This window comes from Olea europaea, chromosome 11, assembly GCF_002742605.1.
Source record: "Olea europaea var. sylvestris chromosome 11, O_europaea_v1, whole genome shotgun sequence".
Lineage (NCBI taxonomy): Eukaryota > Viridiplantae > Streptophyta > Magnoliopsida > Lamiales > Oleaceae > Olea > Olea europaea.
In genome coordinates this window covers 33,793,332-33,817,690 of record NC_036247.1, presented here as the reverse complement: position 1 = coordinate 33,817,690, position 24,359 = coordinate 33,793,332, and the positions used below count along the sequence as shown (strand labels likewise).

The 24,359-nt window shown below is 31.2% G+C and overlaps 1 pseudogene; it reads left to right on the top strand.

Annotated features, from left to right (window-relative positions):
- The window catches only part of LOC111404763, a 25,595-nt pseudogene extending 16,466 nt beyond the window's left edge, over positions 1-9,129 (top strand).
- The last annotated feature ends 15,230 nt before the right edge of the window (positions 9,130-24,359 follow it).

The following is a 24,359-nucleotide window of genomic DNA, read 5'->3' as shown; positions in this document are numbered from 1 at the left end:
CTTTTTATTCCAATTTCTTTTCTTGAAATATTTTTTATATGGTTTAAAATTCCTTTTATTGAATTTTTTATAATTCTTGAATTTTCTCTTATATGGTTTATATTTCTTTTTATGGTATCCAAATTGTTCAATTTGACCATTATCTTTATAGCAACATAATGAATTCTTTCTTATTTTATAAGTCTTTTTATTTTCTAGTGCTTCTCTACACCATATACCTATCATTCTTTTTGTAAATTCAATTCTACTTCCAAGACTATCTATTTTTACTCATTCCTCTTCTCGTAGAGGTAATAATTTCTCATATTCTTTTAATAACTTAATTCTCCATGGGAATGATAATTTAGTAAAATAAGAATTTAATATAGGTTTATTCTCTTGATAATCTCCTTGATTTAGTATATAGTATAATTCTTTGAATTTACATGTGTATCTTTCTAACTCACACATATCACATATCTTTAAATTTTTCATTGCTATTATTCTTTCATTATATTCATCTTGTTTTCTTTCTTCTTCATTAGAAGCATATCTATCTTCTAAGAATTTTGTTCTTAAGATTTTTTCAAACTTTTTTAATATCTCCTGTATATTTTGATCATTTAAAGTATTCCTTTTATCTAATACTTCAGTTCTGTTATCTCCATACTTTATTCTTCTTTTTATAGATTCTGGTAACTTTCTCCACCATTCAGAAACGATTCCTCTGAATGTATGTTCTATAAATCTAAAAGTTGTATATATTTCCCATTTATTGAATTGTATTACTAAGTTTGTACTTTTTATCCATGTTTCAATAGCTTTATTTTTGTCTACACAGTCTAAATCTAACCATACTCCTGTTGTGTGGATTGGTTCATTATAGGATTTCATTGGATTTATTTTTTTTATGGATTGTTTTCTTATATTTTCAGTGTATCTTTTCTGTGTTTTCCTATATTGATTAATACCATCCTTAAGGGGTATTGTAGTGCCATAAGGATAATCATATTCTTCATCACTACTGAATTCTATTTTTATATTTCGACTTGATGATGGATTAGTATTCATCTTCGTATTTTTCATTTTTTCAGTTAATTCTTCTAACTGTTTTTTATATTCTTCATACTCTTCACTTGTAGATTCTAAGAATTTTTGTTCTATTTCTTCTAAATCTGTAATCATATATTGTTTTTCTTCATATTTTTTCCCTTTATTATTTTCTTTTTGAGTTATTCTAAAATCTTGAGGTGGATTAATTATAATCTTACTTTTTCCTTTAAGATTTTTATCTAATAGAGCATTTTCTACTTGTAGATTATGTTCTAAATTTTCTAATCTTTTATGTATATCCTCAAAACTTTCATTTGTGGTGTTTTTAGGTAAATAGGGATAATTAGATTTTTTATATTTTTCTACATTTTCAAAAAAATTTCAATTATATTTTTTTCATCTACTATGTTCATCATTATTTTAGATTCGTAACATGGCTCTGATACCATTTCATCGGAGTGCGCAGCGGAGGGGTTAAAATTTTTGAGCCAATTAAAATCTTCATAAGTATTTAAAATATCACAATAGAATTTATAAAATTCACTATTTTTTATTAAAACTTTTTCTTCAATAATTATATTTAGTTCTTTAATTCTTCTTCTCAGGTTAAAAATTAGTTTATATATATCATTTTCTGTTCTGATTGTTCTATTATCTATAGAAATATTTTTATTTTTTAATTTTGGATTTAGATATTCTGTAAAGAAACCTTTCAGATCTTCTTCTAAATATTTTAATTCATTTTCTGTTGCGTTCTTTAGATCAATAAAATTTTGTATAATGTTTGGGTTTAAATTTATTAAAGATTTATGATCTATATTTCTCTGAGAACCTAATTGAAGGTTTTTATTCATTATAATGGCTTTGGTTGCAATTTCACAATAAGGGGTATTTTTGAAAAAATTATTGTTCAAAAGCTATTCTTCAAATGGTTATATTTTTTGGTCTAATCTTACAAAACTCTCTTTTATTTAGGCTATTTATAAGTATTTCCTCCCTATTTGTGTATATATATATAATCCCAAACGGGATTCCAATTTTTCGCCCCCAGCTGCCCTTTTTAGTCCTTATGTATCTAAACAATATTTTGCCCAGCCACCTTCTCTCGGCTTGCTCTGTGTGTGTGTGTCTATATATATATATATTGTTATAAAAGTGAAGAAAAGAGAAGAGAATAGAGAGAAGTCAATAGACTTATGTGTATTTTATTAAGAATCAAAGCATTATATTTATAGGGCAGAATCAGGGACACAACAATAATTATTTCTAGGACTGTAGGGGAGTAATTGTCATTTACCAATAAACCCTAATGAACTTTCCATTTACAACACTCCCCCTTGAATGACATATTACAAAATATCTATCTCACTGAAATATTAATTGGTAAAAATCCAATGGGACAAAAATGCCAACAAAAAAGAGTAAAAATAATTTGGAGTAATAAAATGCTGTCTCGTTAAAACCTTGTCAGGAAAATCCAATGGGACAAAACTTGATCGAAGGAAAAAGAGTATAGCTACTCCCCCTGATTTCAATTCTTATATTAATTCATCATTGCCTTGGACGTCACTATCTTCAATATTGCAACTTCGGTGAAATGCCTCATGTTGTCTTATACAATCTTCAAATAACACCGTCTTCGTAATAGATACTTTATCATTCTTTGATAACTGTATTAATATGATGATTCGAAAAATAGCTTTTGTTGATCTCTTCAAGGGTCTCTTACATATAATGTATTATCTTGAGGGTAAATATCTTGCATGTTATAGACATTAATTACATGAAGAATATGCCTCATTAAAACCTTATTAGGAAAAATCCTGTGAGAAAAAATCCTAATAAAGGAAATAGAGTACATTATTCTTTTAAATACGCTACAAAAGTTGCCTAATTAAAAATCTTGCCAGGAAAATTCAATGGGACAAAACCTTGATCAAGGAAAAAAGAGTGCAACGCGTATTTACTCCCCCTTGTACTAATATCACTTGAATTATACTTCAAGCATATTAAATCTTTCAAGATAACATTGATAGCCACACCAGATGTATTGGCTATAATCAAATTTGTATCAAATTCTATGCATTGTCAGGCTAATAAAACTGAGACTTGTAATTATATCCACTATGATAATTTATCTATTTATATTAGTTTTCGCGAAATTCATTATATAAAGAGTCGTACATTTCATATTACGACTTTACTTTTCTACTTTCATAAATATACACATTTTGGTGTTCGGACTATAAATCCAAAAACTTCAGGTTTCTCTAGTAAGTTTAATTTGACTAGGATCGTGTCCATTTTATTTGGCCAATCACTATTTCGATGGATATATTTCAACGAATTTATTTCGATTCCTCGCTATTCATAATATGATGTAGTACACCATATGTAAAAATTTTTGCCGACAACCTTTTCTTGTCTTGTTCGATTCTATTTCTTTCTCCACGATGACATAACTTATTGAGATATCTCAATTTTCAATATATCAAGTACCTGAACATTTTTTGGGATTTTATAATCTGTTATGTCTAAATGCTCATAAGAATGTATGCCTCCTCAATAGGACAATCTTTGCTAATTGCTCTATTTGGAGATTTTTTTTTTATTAGAATCGAATATCATCACAATTCAGGCGTACTATCAAATATCATATTAACTAATTGTTCTCTGTGACGTTACTTCAAGTTGGAGCATTTGAAGTTGGTGTGTAAGATATTATTGATCCATTTGATCAGTAAATGCATCTAAATAAATTATATTTCGAACTTCTGGTTTGAGTGATCTTTTGCGAGGATTTAGTAATAATGCATTTATACATTATTTTCAACCTTTTAATTCCTCCCCTTAATGTTGAGATAATTGTCAAATTAAATTGACAAATATTTTTACTGCATTATAAAATATCACCATTTGCAATAAGGATTCATACTACGCATTTATTCTCAGCATTCATTACTTTCCATCTCAGTGCATTGTAGTGGATCAATTTTATACATACTGTACTATTAAAATAATTAGATGGAGAATTTAGGCGCTGACCATAAGCCAATTTTAATAGGGAGAACTATGATATTGACAAGATACGTAATAACATTCCCTAAATGAAAATGAAAAATATATTTTTCTCAATTAAGTTAATTGGAGGCGTTTAACAAACAAGCTTGTTAAATCATTTATCGACATCTCAAAAAGCACTCATTAAAATGTTGAGATTTATACCCACTAATATTAACAAGACACAATTTCGATTATTTAATCTGAAAATTATGCTCATACTTTAATATTTGAGCAATAATCAAATTTCAGGTTGCGAATACCATGCAATCATCTAGTATTTGTATCAAATTTATTATATACAAATATATTTAGATGATCAACGTGGTGGGTGATGGGGGCCCATATATCACCCTAATTAATTTTCAGATATATAGGAAATTCAATCCCAATTTTAGTTAGTGGCCTTTAATGATCAATTGTCGATAATGAGAACAAATGATACATAGAAATTTATTGGATTGAAAAATCTTCTAGTTCTTCATTTTGATTTAGCCTCATTGTTGATCCAGTGATAGTCCAATTGGTCATGCCAATCAAATTGAACTTCTAGTTCAATATAAGATATAATCCAATTATTTAATTTCGAAGAATATGATTAAATATTATATAATCATATAATGATCAATGTCCACGTGACATAAGTCGTATGTTTTCCTCCAGGGATAAACACAAATTCAAAATGATATATTCTTAAAAAATGTGCCACTTCGATAGCACACTAACATTAATTATTGTTTCTTCAAGAGCAATATAAATATTTTTCTGAAATACTGATATATACCTAGTTATGATTATTTACAAGTGATAGAATAATATTTTTCAGGAATATTGACACATTTAAATTAATCATGACATTTTTTCTAAAATATTAATATGCATAAATTTTTATTTCTTTAGGAACACAATACTGTATTCTTCAAGAATATTATTTTCACTTCTTTTGGAACGATATATCAATATTTTTCTTAAAAATATTGAAATTATAACGACGTGCTCTCCAACAGCATATCATTCTTTGAAAATATTGAAACACCAAATAGTATGCTCTTTTAGAGCGATAAATCAATATTCTTCTCGAATATTAATAAAATAAGAAAATTGTTTTCCTTTTAAAAATTACAGCCAGTATTGAATTATTTGTGTTTCTGAACACAATAAGATATAATTCTTCAAAATGTGTGCTACCTCAAGGGCATGTCGTGTTTTATTATTACTTCTTTAAAAGCAATATATCAATATTCTTCTGGAATATTGAAAGTTATATAAGAATTTACTCTTCAGGAGTAAAAACACAATTTTTAAATTATGCTCTTCGGGAGCAAGTAAAATATAACGAGAACATTAATAATAATGTGCTGATTCAAGAGCAAAAATATTTTATAATAGATAAATATACGAGTATTAAAATAATGTATTATAAGGGTAAGAACGAGATAATTAATCAAACGATAAACAATAATAATGGACATTTAGCGATGAACCTAATTTAATTAATGGTACTTATACAATCACAAACCGCAATAATTAAGTGTCCACTTTGTTTAATATAAGCTTAAAATTTGTCACCAGAATTTAACTAGATACTGTGACATAATTATGCATGCATATATGCGTAAAATTAATATTACTTTTTATCGAATATTAAGATGAATTGCAAACTTACGCAGACAGCATTGCCTCAGAACCTCCAAAAATGGTACAAGAAGGAATTGATGATAAATTTGGGTTGCTGGAACCTTGGATATTAATCATTAACCACGAAGGAGAATTGCACACATGGTGATTACATATCTTGAAAATGGTTAGACACATAATTTAGACGAATACGTCTATTAGTAATATCATGCTCTTCTGGAGTAATTAATATTCTTTTGGAATATTTTTATAACGTGGGTTGTGTTTCTTCGAGAATATCAATACTATATTCATTTAAAATAAATATAATCTAAGTTATACTTTTTCAGAAGTATTGAGTCAATATTCTTCTGTAATATTGTAATTGTAATATCATGCTCTTTTGGAACAATTAATATTCTTTTAGAATATTAATAATGTCGTGCTAATTCAGGAGCACCAACAAATTCTTGTTTAAAAATATCAACTTTATAAGAGTATGTTATCATTATAAAATATTTATCTATATAAAGATCTGCTTTTCAGGAGCAATAAATATAATATTCTTCTAGAATATGAAAATTTTTAATGTCATGTTCTTCAGGAGCAATAACATATTGTTGTTTACAGTAATAATTATGTAAGGATTTACTCTTCAGGAATAAAAGCATAATTTTATGGTAGATCTTATATCATTATGCTCTTCAAAAGCAATAAAATTTAACTAGAACATCAATATCTATATACATATGCAAAAGAATGGGCACGTAAATAAATACAGAAATTTATTTCGTGATTTAAATAGAATCGTTCAATATTCTTCAAAAATATTGAAATAATAATATCTATTCTTTTAAAATTTTAATAATATTGTGTTTTCTCAAGAGCACGAACACAATTTTTTTTTTAAGTTGTGCTTTCATCAGGCACACAACAGGCATATAATTTTTAAGAGTATATATACAATATTCTTCTGGAATACTGACATTAACGATTTGTTCTATCTTTCAAGCTAAATAGTAAAATTTGTGTTCTACATGAGTAACAATGAAATATTCTCCTAGGATATTAAAAATATTGTTCATGTAATGTTGTGCTACTTCAGGAGCAACAACAAGATACTCATCTATGATATCGATCTAAGAAATTTCTCAAATCAGGAAATAAATTGAATTTTATAAAACCCGTTCTTTAAGAGAGAGTAATATTATTATCATCATATGAAATTTAATAACCATAAATTTTGGATTTTTCAGGAATAACAAAATATTCTTCATGACCAATATGTCAATGTTGTGCTATTTTTGGAACAATAAGATGATAAATTCTTAATTTGAAGTTCATAGAATATCTAAAAATATTTAATTACCATATGAACATGATATGAATTTACATACAAGAATTAATCACAAAAAAATGTATAAGTAAATAAAAGAAATCTTCCAAGCATGCACGTGAAATGAATATTTAATTACCATACATATAGGATATGATGTAAAAATTAATTACCAAATATATAATATATAAATTTATATTTTAAAATTGATTACCAAACATGTATTAGGAAAAAGAATTTCCATACATAAAAGTTAACAAAATTGGCTAAATCAATTATTGGCTAAATCTTTTACCAACATGCAAAAGATATTAAACATGTATGTGAATTTCACATATATAGAAATTAAAGATAGAACTAATATGTAATAGATTCAAAAGACATAATTAATACTGAATAATATGTGGAAAAAATGATCGTGTATGAATAAAAAAATGTGAACTAATATGTGTTCAGATTACACAGACAAACGTGAATTAGAATTAATATGCATGTCGATGAAAAGTAGAGAAGAAGAAGTAATCTCATTATGATGCATATGTATATTGAAATATTTCACATGTTACCAAATTAATTTTGGTACACGTGATAAATATGCATGCCTATAAAAATTATTACCTTCATTAAACTTTGAAAAATTAAGCTATCGTGCAGATAACGTGTTATAAAAGTGAAGAAAAGAGAAGAAAATAGAGAGAAGTCAATAGACTTGTGTGTGTTTTATTAAGAACCAAAGCCTTATATTTATAGGGCAGAATCAGAGATACAACGATAATTATTTCTAGGGGTGTAGGGGTGTAATTGTCATTAACCAATAAACCCTAATGAACTTTTCATTTTACAACATATATATATATATATACACCTAGCAGCTGCTCAATTCCCAAAAAGACTCCGTTTCCCTCTGTTTCCTGTTGTATGCATGTATATCATTAACATTAGTAGCCTTGTTTTCCTTGAATTGAATCAGCCCACTTTTGTATTGTCCAATTTGGAGTCCAAGTGATTTTTGAAATTGATTCCAAGTAAAGTCCAAACTAAGGTCCATTTAGATTAATACTTGCTTTCAAGTTCTTAACTCCTCTATGCAATACAAGTTAGTCATTTTCTTCATTTTGATCCTCGAACTCCATCTTCTTAGTTCTTGACCTCTTTTTCCATTTCTTTGTTTTCTAAATCTTTATTTCTTCAACAAATTGTTACTTAGTTCGTTCACATTCTCAGTTCTGCGTTCGGGTCATCTTTTGACTATTTGCATTTTGGTCCCTGAACTTTCATTTTCTTCTATTTTGGTCATTTTTCGTCTCTTTTCCCTTGAATTCAGGCTATCCATCATTATAATCATACAAAACAAAATTAATTAGAATAAAGCCACAATTCAACCACTTTTATCAACAATTGGTCATGTTTTGTGGGCTAAATAAATATGTGAAAACACACTTATCAGTTCGAATGAATCGTCACAGCTTGCTATCAATAAAAATGACAATGTCTAGCCCTGTTATGCCATCATCGGCCAGGAGAATGGTCTGGTAACTATTGTCAAGCCTGACATCCTCATTGATGGCTCCCATGACATCAAAAATTATGTTGATGTAACTGAGCTAGTTTTTGCTATCATATAAAAGGCACTAAATAAACAGTACGTTCTCATCAAGGGAACTTTATTGAAGCTTAACATGTTATCCCTGGGGTTTGATGGTCCAAAGGTTGCACCAGATATCATGGTTTAGTGTGTGGTTCTTGCCTTGCAATGCACAGTGCTTCCTTCAGTCTTTGCTGTTGTGTCTTTGTCAGGTAGACAGAGCAAAGAGGAGGCTACACTTAGCTTTGATGCAATGAACAAACAAAAGACCAAGAAGCGATGGACCCTGACCTTTTCGATTGGACTTGCTCTCCAGCAGAGCACCCTCAAGTTTTTGGGCTGGAAAGGAAGGAAAAAATTCCAAAAGCTTAGGCCATGTTCCTTGCTAGGTGCAAGCCCAGCCCAGAAGCAACCTGGAACTTACCAGGGAAGCAATGCATTAAGCAAGGCTTCCTCCGATAGTCTCCATGTCATGGATTACATAATAGGTTATGTTTAGCTTTCCTATATTTTTTTGCTTATTGTGGAGAAAATAAACGACTTTGTAGTATTCTCAACTTTCTTGTAGACTAGTTTCAATTCATAATAAGCTCGAGGAACATATTATTATACAATCTTGCTATAGTGATAGAGTCATTGACAGAAGGGACACGTGTCGATAATTGATTGGATAGTTTGAAAAATACAACACCCAATCTGACGGAGCGAGAAAAATAAATTCAAGCAAAAACCTTGAGATCATGAATTTGGAATCCACCAAATTAAGGAGAAAATAAATTTCACAAATTTTATTGATGAATGATAATGAAAAAAAAAGGTACTAACCCCTTATTTATAAGGGTTTACATGGAAACATAGTTTAAAACAACTAAAAGTAATAAAAACAAAGTTTAAACGAACTAAAATTGCAAAAAAAAAAAAAAAAAAAAACAAAAAATAGGCAAAAGCACACGGCAAAGGGAAAGACGGTAACACGAGGAAAAAGGCAGATTTACTTCTCAAATTATTCATGTTCCGTCAATTTTCGGTGGTGTCTTCCATAATTTCTAGTTTTTCCTTTACTAAAATGCGTAGCTAAATTTAATTTTAGGGCGAACAATGTAGCCTATTTGGGACCTTTATTTCTTTGTTTTGAGATTCTTGTTCGTTATAATTACGTGTGTAAATTTTAATTATGATTTTAATACTTTTAATTTTCTGGCCAATTATTCAATGATTTCGTGAACAATAATTACTTAGAGATGTGGATTCTTGTTTAGACCACATATTAAAATTCGATAAATTAATATAACATGTAAAGATAGCTATATTAATTGCTGCAGTCTTATAGAAATTCTTAGAACTATTATTTTGTTTAATTAGTTTTAATTTGCATAGAGATAAGGAATTGAATTAATTAAATAGGCTCAACGAGAACTTGAGAGGGGTAAGTTGAATACGATAGAAGAATTAGACCGAACACTCCTTTAGTTTTATGAATCTAGATATTAGAAATAACGGTGACCAATAGGTGAAGTTGTTCCGTCCTAATCCCCATTTATTAGATTTAAAAATCACATGTATTTATTTATTTATTTATTTTCATTAAATAGAAGTTAGGAATAATAAATGGAGTACTAAAATATAGTTCTCGTGGAAACGATAATCCGGACTCAAAAGGTCGACTCTACTACTTGTTACAATTTGTCCAATTGCGGGATGAAATCGACAAGAAGTTTTTGCGTTCCCCAAAAAATTTGTATCTCGATCTGATGTGATAGACTTGGGAACTCCATACAATCCAACAATCTCCCTAAAAAACAATTTGGTAATGTTTGGTGCATCTGAAGTCTTCCGACAAGCTATGAAGTGTGCTAATTTGGAGAACCTATCAACTGACACAAACACAGAATCTACGCCATGTTGAGTACGGGGTAATTCCAAATCAAAATCCATAGCCAGTTCTTTCCATATGCCTGGAGGGATAGAAAGTGGCATGTACAACCCAATATTCTGCACTTGACCCTTTGACTCCTGACAAGTATAACATTTTTTTGACTATAATCCGAACATCCCTCTTCAACTGTGGCCAATAATACCGAGCCTCCAAACTAGTTATTGTCTTGTCACGTCCCAAGCGTCCACTTAGATCTCTATCATGCAAATCTCGAAATAATTTTTCATGTAGAGATGAAATAGAAATACAAAGTTGGTTGCCTTTAAACAAATACCCTTCACTAATATAGAAATCTACCATTGATTTCCGATTCACACACTTATTCCAAATCTCCTTAAAGTTAGGATTATCTGCATACAGTTCTTCCAAGCACTCAAACCTAACGATTTCATGTGACAATATGATCAATAAAGAAGCTCTCTGACTCAGTCCATCTACAACTTTGTTTATACTTCCAGATTTATGTTTGATCACAAAAGGAAATTTTTGGAAGCAAGTTACACACCGAGCATGCATCATGCTGATATGCTTCTACTCATGAATGAATTTCAAGGCTTTGTGATCAATGAACAACACAAACTCATTCTGTACAAGGTAGTGCTCCCATTGCTTCAAAGCCCTCACAACTGCATAGAACTCTTACTCATAAGTACTCCACTTCTACCTAGCATCACTTAATTTTTCTGAAAAGAAAGCTATGGCTCTCTTTTCTTGAGAAATGATAGCCTCAATACCAATACCATTAGCATCGCACTCCACCTCAAAGATCTTCTCGAAGCTCGACAAAGCTAATACTGGAGCTGTGCACAACTTTTCTTTGATGAAGGTGAAGCTCTTATCTTGTTCCTCTCCCCAACTAAATCTTCACTTTTTCAAACATTTTGTGAGAGGTATCACAATAGTGCTAAAATGCTTGATGAATCATCTGTAGCAAGTTGCCAAACCATGAAGAGTCCTCACTTCAGAAACTGACTTTGGCGTTGGCCAATCTCGAATTGCTTTTGTTTTCTCTTCATTTACATGCAGACCATCTTTACCAACCACAAAGTCTGAAAACAATAGCTTAGATGTACAGAAGGAGCACTTCTTCAAGTTGATGTATAATTGGTTTTCCTTCAGAATCTCCAAGACTTACCTCAAGTGAACTAGGTGATCCTCCTTAGACTTGTTGTAAATAAGGATATCATTGAAATAAACCACAACAAAAGACCCAATAAAAGGACGGAGAATTTGGTTTATCATCCTCATAAAGGAACTTGGAGCATTAGAAAGTCGGAATGGCATCACCAACCATCCGTAAAGTCCATCCTTACTCTTGAAGGTCGTCTTCCATTCATTTCCTGGTTTAATACAAATTTGGTGATAACCACTACGAAGATCCATTTTTGAGAAGACCATAGATACCCCATGCATATCTAACATATCCTCCAACTGTGGAATTGAAAATCTGTACTGTATTGTTATCTTGTTGATGGCACGACTGTCAACACACATGCGTCATTTTTCATCCTTCTTTTGCAGTATAAGGACAGGTACTGCACAAGCACTCATACTTTCCCTTACGAACCCTTTCCTCAATAGCTCCTCAATTTGCTCCCTCAAAATCTCATTCTCCTTTGAACTCATTCGTTAATGAGGCAAATTTAGAAGGCTAACTCCAGGTATCAAATCAATCTGGTACTTAATATTCCTTATAGGAGGTAACTCATTCGGCAATTCATCGAAAGCCAATTCATCAAATTCTATTAATATTTCTTGCACCTCAGACGGAACACCTTCATCTTCTTTATTTGCTATAAAAAACTCCTTAACTACAATTGGATAAAAGCAATCAGATTCTTTTACAGACTCTGTAATCTTCTTCTCATTGTTTGTAAGGGTAAAGAAACTCGCAGTTTGTTAATGAATAGACTTCTCCGCTTATTTAAGAGGAACCATAATGACCATATGACTGTCCCATGAAAAGAGTACTAGATTATCACACCCTTTAAAAGTTGAATCCACATCAAACTGCCATGGATGACCCAATAGGATATGGCAAGCATCCATGTCTATGACATCACACATAATTTCATTATTATAATGCTTACCAATGGAAACAAGTACTTTGCAAGTTTTAGCAACTTGAACCGAATGACCTCTCTTTACCCAACCAAGTGAATAAGGTTTAGGATGGTTCTTAACTGGTAACAAATTCACCAACTTTTTAGACACAAAATTCTCACAACTTCCATTGTCCACAATCACTTCACACACTTTATTCTTGATAGAACAAAGTGAACAGAAGATGCAATGACGCTGTCCCTCCTCCTTAGACGATAAAAGGATTCACTACAGTACCAAAGTGAGTCTTTCTACTCCTTCCTCCGCAGCAAACTCTACTCTCACGTACTTGTCTTCCACTTCAGTATCTTCCTCTTCGTCTACTGTCTTCGATTCCACCAAATTGACCTGCTTCCTCTCAAGACAGTTATTGAAGCGATGTCCAAGCTTTTGGCATCTATAGAAAATTTCTCCTGTGGGCTTAGCATACGGATTTGCATTTTGAGATGCGCTTCGAGTTTGAGCTCTGTTCTCCCCAAGCTTTTGGCATCTATAGCAAATTTCTCCTGTGGGCTTAGCATACGGATTTGCATTTTGAGATGCGCTTCGAGTTTGAGCTCTGTTCTCCAACTGACCATTGTTGTCAACCTTACTCCTGTTAGGATTGGGTGGGGATTGTTGTTGGGCCTTTCCTTTGTCTGAAGGGGTGGATGATGATGTTTCGGCAGGTAAGGGCCTTCTATATGAAACCATCATCTTATGAGATTCCATCATCTTCGCTTTCATAGCCATATTAATGGCTTCTGCAATGTCCAAATATTATGTATCCCAATTTTATCTTGAATGCCCACCTTCAAACCACTGATATACCTGGCTACCTTTTGATTTTCAGATTTCAATAAGTTATTTCGCTCCACCAATCTCATAAATTCATTGGTGTAGTTTGACACTGTACAATTGTCCTGTGTGCATCCCAGGTACATACGATATAAAATTTGTTCATAATCTATAGGTAAAATTCGGTCCATCAAAGACTGCTTAATCTTTCTCCAAGCTCGAATCCGACTCTTTCCTTGTCTCCTTCGAGCAATCTATAATTGATCCCACCATACCACTGTCGTAGATTTCAAATGAAATGCCACCATCTTAACCGTCTTATCCTCTGAGACATTTATAATTTCAAACAATCTCTCAACCTCTACCAACCAATCCAAGAAGTCCTCGATCTTCATGTTTCCAAAGAATGGAAGAATGTCTGATTTAATCCGATAATCATCAAAAGTATTTCAATTTTGATGATTAGGCTGATGCAGCAGTATTTCGAACTCCTCATCCGACTCTGATTCACTATCTTCTATTGTATGACTCATATTATTTTCTCTCCGAACTACAAGCTCAAACATCCGTTCATTGTTGATTCCTCACTGTTCATTTTGTCCATTATTTTTAGCACCCCATAGAAGCAATTAACGAATTTCTTCGATCCAAGTAGTAAGATTGTCAATCCGTTCGTTAAGTCGTTGATTTATTACAAAACTGCCCTAGTAACTGGCCCATGTTTATGAATCAAAGATAGAGAGAAGGGATAGCTGGCTTTGATACCACTTGATGCAGCGAGAAAAAGGAATTCAAGCGAAAACCTTGAGATCACGAATTTGGAATATACCAAATTAAGAAAAAAATTCACGAATTTTATTGATGAATGATAATGGAAAGAAAAAGAACTAACCCCTTATTCATAAAGGCTTACATGGAAATGTAGTTTAAAACAACTAAAAGTAATGAAAACAAAAAAAAAAAAAAAATCCAAAATAAATGAATTGACAAAAATAGCATCAAAACTTTAAAAATCAGTTTTCGAGTTCTAAACGAACTCGAATGGCCGAAATTCATCGTATATCAAGGTATAGCGGTGAGTATTGTTCCTATAGTCCTTCTTTATTCGGAATGGTCTTATGAGCCCAATCCAAAATTAAGATGTTATCACTCTACTAGTCTTTTTCCTCAATATGTCCTACATCACAATCTCACCCTTGCCACGACAACATCATCTCCCTCTATTATAATAAGATTGGGTGCTATTTTACTATCAAAAGGTTGATTTTGCTTGTTGTATACTATTAATGGGATGATACATCGTGAGGATATTCAATGTTTGACATTTGTTTATCATTAACTAGGTAATATTAGTAGTACGGGAAAATTACATTTCATTAATAGAATTCTTTTCATTAAATTCTCTATATCACTTCACCATAATATAAAAGAGGCTAAGATGAGGCACTGCTCATGCGGAATGCATGTCAACATTTCCTATCGTCCACCTCCATTTTTTTCCGATTCAGGCAACTTCACCTCTAATTTAGTAGTTCTCCATTTTCACACTCATCAACTTCTCATTTCTTCTTCTCCATTTCTTCCTCTATCATTGGGATTTTCCATTTTTTTTTTTTTTGCACGAGAAAATCATTGGCGAGTAAGAGACTAATAGTCTTCGACCCAAATTCTTTCATATTTTCTTTCACAATGTGGATCCCCACTTGGTGATGATTATAAGGATGGTGGGATTTGTTGAATAAGAGTTGGACAGAAACTCTTAGTGTCAACAAATTCTTCTCTCATTAGAGGATTCAGAATCGGAGGTAAAGATGGAGAATAAGAAAAAGAGGAAACAACAGGGACTCTTTTCAAAACAATCCGTTACAGCCACTGAGCCATGTAATCTATCTCGATTTCCATGCCTATTTTTTATTCAGATAAGTGATTTTGCTTATTTTGAGATAAAAATAATCTAATATCTTCTCAACTCTCTGAAGGCCAGAAGCAACTTCTAGCATAGTGTTTTTTCTGATTGTGAAACAAAGTTTGTCTGATTCATTACGAGCTCCACACCCATGGCTCATTGGAGAATAATGTGCAGGGAAGGTGTATGATAAATGATCAAAACGATGCCACGGCGAGGTTAAAAAGGGGGATAAAGTAAGTAAATAATAGATGACTGACATGTCATTTTTAAATCTAAAACCTGCCTCGTCAAGTTCATTCCATAATGTTCCACGTTAACTTCTATAGGCTATGAGATTTTCATGTGTTTTTTTCCTATTGCGAAGTTTATTAATCTTGTTTCATCAAAATCAAATGAAGTTTACAACAGGGAAGAGAGGAAAACAATTGCACCAGAGCATACTCAAGAACTAATAGGTTTCAACCATAATCCTATATTTCTTCTTTGATCCCCCCATATAATGATGGAAAATGTTGTTCAATAAATCAATAAACACAAGTGTGGAACGAAAGAGGAGATGGGAGCCAATACTTTGGCCCATGCGACTGCATAGGCTAATAGTGCATGGCCATGGCCAGAAACTTGGAGGCTGGCGTTAGCATAAACCATGCGACCACATGGCATCACACCATGCGGTCGCATGGTTGTAATTTAGTGACCGTTGGAGGTCAATTTTATATGAATTCTGGCAATTTTTTGGAGGAAACATTGTAACTTTTCATAATGATTTGGCACCAATTCGTGAGGTATTGATTCAAACCTATAAATAGGTGATGAGATGATCAATGCAAACTATTGAAATCAAAATGCAACATATGAATCTTATTAACTTCATTCCACAAGAAAGGAAAATTCCTTTCTTCTTTAATATTCATACATTCCTTATGTGTTCTTCAAGTTCGGGTAGAGAAATATTTGTGCTTTTATATTTTTCTACAATAAGACTTGATTAATCCTACAAACCGTTTACCACAACATCCTTTAAGTACCAAAATTGTTACCGAGAGGGGGCAAATATCGTTTGAAGACAACGATATAATGTCGTGTTTGAGCCTTTCATCTTCGGTTTGTTCTTTACGTGTTCTTCTCCATTTTCCCCGGTGTTGAAACTTTCCCAACATATAATTCCTGTCCATTTTTTATAATATGGTAAATCAAAAATTTTGAAATTGTAATGACTTAATGTACAACTTCTGGAAGAACTTTTTGTTCCTTAATCTCTTTTTTCTATCATTGCTAATGACTTATGGACAACTTCTGGAAAAATTTTTGTTCCTCGATCTCTTCTTCTATCATTGCTTATTGTTCAAGGACTGTTGCCTGTGGCGGCTCATGGTAGTTGATTCACTCTTTATCTAAACATATTTCAATTTGTTGATTCTCAGCTAACTATTGATTTCCAGCTTATCTTTCTGATTCATAGTCTTCTATATCCCAATAAGTCTAATTCTTCATCGCTTTACTATTTTTTGAATAAAGCTTAAACTATGTGATTGGTTTCTTCTACACGCAGATAGTGTTTTTACCGTGCTCTATTGAGATTAATTTTGGTTTGAAGGTATCAATTGAAACCATGGATATTGTTGGTAGAACAAAAAAGGATGCTTTCACTCCTAAGGGGTGTTCTTCTCCTGTTTCTATGCAAATTTGATAAAGTTGACTTCAATTTGACTTGCCTTTAATTGAAAACTTCTCGGATACAAAACAGATTTTCCTATCATTATAAGTATGCACCGATCTTTTCGTTAGAAGATCTTACTGTCGTACATTAGTCATGAAATTGATTAATTCTTGAGGTGCCTTGGAGTACATTCTTAGTCGATAATGTAGTATTTGTTGACAAGACTAAAAAGGGGTTATAAAAGGTGGACACGTCCCGTCCGGAATCACCCTAATGGACTAGGAACGTGACGTGCGTCAATGATAGACGCTGACTTGATATCGGATCCACCACCAAGGCTGATTCTGACTTACTACAAAATATGCGCCAAAATCAAATATTTATGAAAAATATAATGCAATGGGCCTGAAATAATTACTTCATGTTTTACCAAAATGAATCGTATCATTCAATATGTTGTGCGTCTCTAATTCTAAAACTACTAGGCTCCTCAAGCTATCAGGGACCAATACTACCTGTAAGAAAAATCGTGAAAAAATATAAGTTTATAGTTTAGTGAGTGGAAGAGTTCGAAAATAATTATACTTTTTCATTTAAACATTTTTCTCATGCATAGACATCAAGTTCATATCATTTAGTAATTCACATGATAGCCTCATAAAATTTATAGCCAAAAAATGAGACATTCTCATAACTCTGTAAATATTATCTCATATCCACAATATAGTCATCAGCTGACATATATACCATCATCTCATCTCATCATATCACATGTGATCCATAAAAAATGTATCCTCTGACTAAAATTTGAAATCCGCCCCTCGGGCCAAGCACTTTCGCCACGGGCCTTTGGCCCCCTCTATGTACGAAAGCGGGTCTAAAAGACATCTGATAATTAATTCTAGAACACGACCAAGGCCCCCTCTACGAATTATATGTACACGGTCACGACCCTTTCATCCCCAATCGACCCCACAGTGTAGTATAGGACACGACCAAGGCCCCTCTGTGAACTAAAAAATATATATAATCACGGGTACTTTTCTGGTCGATCTCAATATCACATATGTCTCACATTCCAACTCACAAATAATCCATATCGAAACTTTAAATTCCACATATATCATAGTGAAAGTATCTTTCCATATTAATTATCTAATTAAACAAATAATTCGCATAATCATACGTAATGTAATAGTATAAGTACTTTATTACTATTTGAAAATATATAAATTTTTTCACTCACAGATGTATGTATGGATAGCAATCCGACTAAATTGACGGGCATTTTCAAACTTTCATGCCACTACCTGAAATAATGGTATAATAACTCAAATTAAAATCTAACAATTAAACTACTACAAATCTACCACGTAGTTCCCCTAACTTCTATATTTATTCTTGCCTCTCTATTTCTTTAACTTTTCATCTCTTTAATTATCTAGTAACAAATCACCAAACATCATTAAATCCATTAAATCACTATAATTTCTTAAAATCACTACTTTATATATATACTATACAAACCTTATACATAGTTAGTCCGATACATAGACTTCAATATTTGTCATATAAATTCATTCAAACCTTTAAAAATCTGGAAGTCCAAGGTTTGACAAAAACAACACTAAAATTCCAGAATATAGAAAGCTAGCACCAATTTTTGTGTATTGAAATCTCGCATCAAACCATTGACAGAAATAACACTTTTCTGGGCAGAATTTTAAAATTAACACTCGTGTATTACAATTGCTAAAAAATAGCATAAAATTGCTCCAAAATTGATAAATCCAACCTCAAATCCTTACATTAAGTGTTTTAGCACCACAAAATCACAAGAAAAATCGAAGAATGTCTTTATCTCATTAACCCATTTCAAAATTTTACTTTTCTTCAACACCCATATTTCAATACGAATTTCTTTGACCTATTCAGGTTTAATACCTCGAATATATGCCAATAACCTCTAATTCTTGTTAAACTTCGAATGTAAGCAAATTGTTCATAAACCCTATAAATTTAATTAGAACATTTTCACTTATCTTTTGTGTAGAAGGAGAAATTGAAAACTTATACTTGAGGAGACACTACATCTTCCTTCTTCTGCTCTTTTTTTTTTTTTTTCCTTCCCTTTTTCTTTCTCTCTCTCTCGATTTCTTCCAAGTCCTTCTCTGCATGATATGTATGTATGTGCAAAGTGAATTAGCAATTGGATTTTAAAGAAACATGCTGCATGTACAGGGGCAGGCAACACATATGAGGGGGGCTCGTCACTATTTTTTTTTCAAGTGGGCCCCACTGCTATAGTGAGGGCCTGTAAAACCCCTGTGAAGAGTTGCTCTGTACATGCAGCTTTATTCGGTTTTAAATAGCCCATTAACTTTCTTTTGCAAAATAAGTCCCTCTTCTTCAATGTAACATAGCATTTAGTCCCTTACTTTAAATAATAGATAAGTAAATCCCCAAAATTAAATTTTATCCATCTTGAACCTTCAATTTTTATAAATTGTAAAATAAACCTCAATAAAATAATTTGGTCAATTCAACACCCAAAAAAATCATTTATTTCATTTAAGTCCCTAGTTGACTTGGATTTTGAATATTGAACTTTTGACTTTGACTAAATAATATGGGTCGTAATAGAATTCTACTATAATACTTAGAAATTTAAAGGTGAGGTTGAGTATAACGGATGATAATACATGCAATGCCACGTTAGTAATAGTGGGAATAAGAATAAATGAATAATAATGGAGTTTTGATGGAGGATCATGTCCTCTTCAGAAGTGTTCGCTCATGCTAATGATATCTTTTCCACAACTATGACAAAATTATTAAGGAGATGCTCCCACTTGATGTTTGTGTTGCAAGAGATGCTCAGAATTTTTTGATTGAATGTTGTGTAGGTATGTACTTTCATTTATTCTTCCTTTGAAATTTTTAAGAATTCATTATAGCTCTTCTATTACACAAAAGGAAAAGACAACGACAATAGTTTAAGTATCATTGACTGATTGCTTCTTTTGTTTTTCATTTTGCAAGTGCGGATGTTTTTGTCTGATCAATCACATATGCGGTTACTATTATCTCTTTTTTATATTTATTAGTTTACTCTAATTTTCAAGAAACAATTCAAACACTGTTTTATATGAGTTTCGTGCACTATATTTTTTGGATGTGGTTACTAATTATCTAATTGTTTCTGCAGTTTTCATCTTCCGCCATTTATCTTAGGGAAATGGGGTATCTTATGGTGTTGTAGATGATATATAAACTACCATTATCTCGAGTAGTAGGGGGTTTTAGAATTTTTTTTTCTTCTTTTTAATACCTAGAATATTGACAAAGTCTCAACTTTTTGTGATGCTCTGTACTTTTAAGAATATTAGTATTTGTCATTACTACATTGATTGATTCCTCTAACAACTGAGCTAACCTGTGCAGTTAAATATTGTTTAAATTTCAGTCTCTGTGCGATTTTCATGTGTTTTTACTATTGCAGATTTTATTAATCTCGTTTAATCAAAATCAAATGAAGTTTGCAATAGGGAAGAGAGAAAAACAATTGCACCATAACATGTACTCAAGGCTTTACAGGTTTCTAACCATAATCCTATTTCTCCTTTGATTACCTTATATCCTTTTTATCCATTTTGTTGTATTTCAGTATCTTGTTCCCTTTGATGTGTGAGAGAATAAAATCAATGTATATCTAACTATTACAATTAGAACTGTTTAATCCACTGAAGAAGAATTTGTAGAAAATTGATACATCAACTGGTAATCCTCATGTCTGATTCGTTTTTGTGGCGAATTGATTACTCTTACATGCATCAACTACATTAGCAATCAGTGCCCTAATATTATGAAATTTATTTGTAATTGTCATTTCAAATTTCTTGGTGAGCTCAACTGCTGGATTCCATTGTGAAACGACGCATGGATGTTCATGTTATACTAGATTTTTGTTTTGACTAGACTTCTGGTTGGAAAATATATCTCATCCCCATTAGAAATATATGCTCCAGTCCTACGCACGCCTACCACCAAGGAAAAATTTGTAAGGATGAATCTACATATGCTCCAGTCCGTTTGATTGCAAAGATAAAATTGAATTGAATTGAAAATGAATTTCAGGTAATTGAATTGCCTAGAAATTATTTTCCTGGGAATTGTAAATTATAGTGTTTGATTGATATAATTTTCCACGTGGAAAATGTTAAAATAAAAATGTTTTTTTGGTGTTCCTTTGACTTTGTTTTACATGAAAATTATTAATTAAATAGATAGATTTTAATGGTATTGGAAATGAAATTTGTTTCCATTACCAACAAAAAATCAAAAAAATTATCTATCTTTTGGTATTCGTTTGACTTTGTTTTAAATGAAAATTGCCATTAAAGTGAAATCTTTTTTTACAATAATTCTTAGAATTTATTTCCATTGCCCATAAAAAAAAATTAAAAAAAAAAAAAGCTTGAAGGTTGAAAAACCAATTCTCACCATATCCTTAAAAACCAAGAAAATACCATTTCCCAAGACAAGCAAGAAAATGGAATTCCATGGGAATTAAAACGTATCAAACACACAAAATTAGAAAAAGGTGGAATTCGAACGAATCAAACAGGCCCTAATAGCGTAGGTAAAATGGTGAAAAACATTATTTAGATCTAGGTACTGGAATCGTATAACGCGATCAAATTGGATGGTTGAATGTAACGAAGTTTTATGGTAAGCGGTGGTTTCTTGTTTGTTTTTCTGTCTTTGTTTGTTGGATTATATTTCACCTCGGGATTTGTATTACGATTGCCATAGCGAAAGGATGGTAATTTTTTTGAGAATCAAACAGGCCCTAATAGCGTAGGTAAAATGGTGAAAAACATTATTTAGATCTAGGTACTGGAATCGTATAACGCGATCAAATTGGATGGTTGAATGTAACGAAGTTTTATGGTAAGCGGTGGTTTCTTGTTTGTTTTTCTGTCTTTGTTTGTTGGATTATATTTCACCTCGGGATTTGTATTACGATTGCCATAGCGAAAGGATGGTAATTTCTTTGACACTGTAAAAATTTCTTTTTGTAATCTTGTTTCGTACTAGCAATTATCCTTCTCATCTTATTGGACTCAATATTGAATAGAGAGGAAGTATTTAATGATCTCTTGGATGATTTACTCTCTTTAACTTCATCTTAGGAATTTTATTTCAGCAAAATTAATTGTATTGGTCATGTTAAATTGTTTTTAAAAAATGCGACTTACTAATATACACACGGTCAAAGGGTAAAATGTGAGTACTAAGCCCCTGGATGAGCCCCAATTTTTTAGAATTGATTTTGTTGTCATTAAAGCCCAAGAATGACTAACCAACAGGGGGTGAATTGATTTTTAAAACTTTTTCAAAAATCAGTTTTAGATTTAAACCAATATGATAGCAAATGAGACAATTAAACAAATATGGACAAATACAAAAGCAAGTAAAAACTAAAAAGATAAATCCAAATAATAAAGACAATATAAAAGCACTAAGTAAAAGGGAAAGAGGGTGCAAACGATATAATTGTGGAGGTTCAATCCAAAGTAATGGTTTACATCCTTCGTTACTAAGCTCTATGGCACGAGCAATGCCTTTACACTATGTTGATTGACTTATAGTGTAATTTAACCTTTTACAACACTTTCGGTGACTTACAAGCAAGAAGGATTGATCCTTATACAATGTTGAGTTTTATAGGATCTCAACACGATCCACACTATTGAGTTTTACAGGACCTCAATATGTCCCACACAGTAACTTACAACAAAGAGCATCGATCCTTACACAATATTGATTTTATAGGATTTCAACACAACCCGCACTATCACATTGATTTTACAATAAAATTCTCTCTTGATAAATAATATAAAACAAATAAAGTATTAAGAGAGACTAACACTTCAATGAATAGTAATAAATGATAACTCAAGTTTTAGATGAAATTTTTTTATGAATATGATAATTAAAAATAAAATTTAATCAATCAAAGTGTTTCGATGAGAAGATGAAGATGAAACAAATGTAACGTAAATTCAAAAAATCTTCTCTAAAAATATCTCTCTTTTAATGAATTAAATTAAGTAGTAATAGAGAAATTAGAAATTTTGACGAATATGATAAATTTATAAATTTGATTTAATCAATCAAAGCTTCCAATATGAAGAAGTGGAAAGATTTATGTAAGGTAAGGCCATCTCCAACACTACACCAAAATTTACACCAAATCTTGTACCAAACTAAAATTCATCTCCAACTATTACACCAAATGAACAGTGTTTAACCATTTTTTCTCTTTTTTTATTCTTTATAATTTACTTATTTGAAATATTATTTAGTTAATTATTTCGTAAATACATAAATTACTAAATAATAATTACGTTAAATTACGGAAAAGATTAAATTTATTAATAAATATGAAAAATATAGAGCAATTAATAAAAATACTACAACAACGAAAATATGAAATCATGCCATTAGAAAATAGTACAATGCATTTCGAATTTGGATAGACGATATTACGAAGTCGCTAAATTTTTGCAATTTAATTCTCAGAATTCATATGTTCATTCCAAAAATGATCGATTAATGCATTTCGAAGTGCAATGTGAGTTTCTTTATCCTTGATTTGTCTATGACGAGCAAGGAATTCCTGAAAATGTCGATTTTTCTTAGATTATCGTATGTACGTCGCTATTTAATATATTTCTTGTTAATTTTAATAAATAATCGTGTTTGATGTATTTTAAATTGTTTTTGTCTTTTAATTAATTTATTAATTATTATATCTTACATTTAAAATTTATTTTAAATACAAATAATATTAATACTAATATTAATAAAAATAATAATAATTTATTGTATTAAAAAATATATAGCACAAATTACATAAATACTCTTAACAAATTTATTTAGAAAATATTAAATAAATGCAAAAGAGACATTTTACACTTTGCACCATTTTACACCAAAATGGTGCAAAGTTTGGTGTTCGGTTAGAGCAACTTTGCACCAAAAAATGGTGCAAAATGGTGTAATGGTTGGAGATGCTCTAAGTACAAAGATCTTCGTAAAAAATATCTCTCTTTAAGATTAATATAAATAAGTTTGATAAGAGAAATGATTCAATAATCAAAATTTTTCCTATGAAGAAATAAATAAAATGAATGTAAAAAATATAAGCTCAAAGTAGATTTTTCACAAATATATTTCACAAAAAAGCTCTGTTCTAGTTATTGTGATGAATGAAAGTGAAGTAGTATTTTTAGCAATCAAAACAAAAAAGTTCTGCCCAATTGAAAGACCAAACTA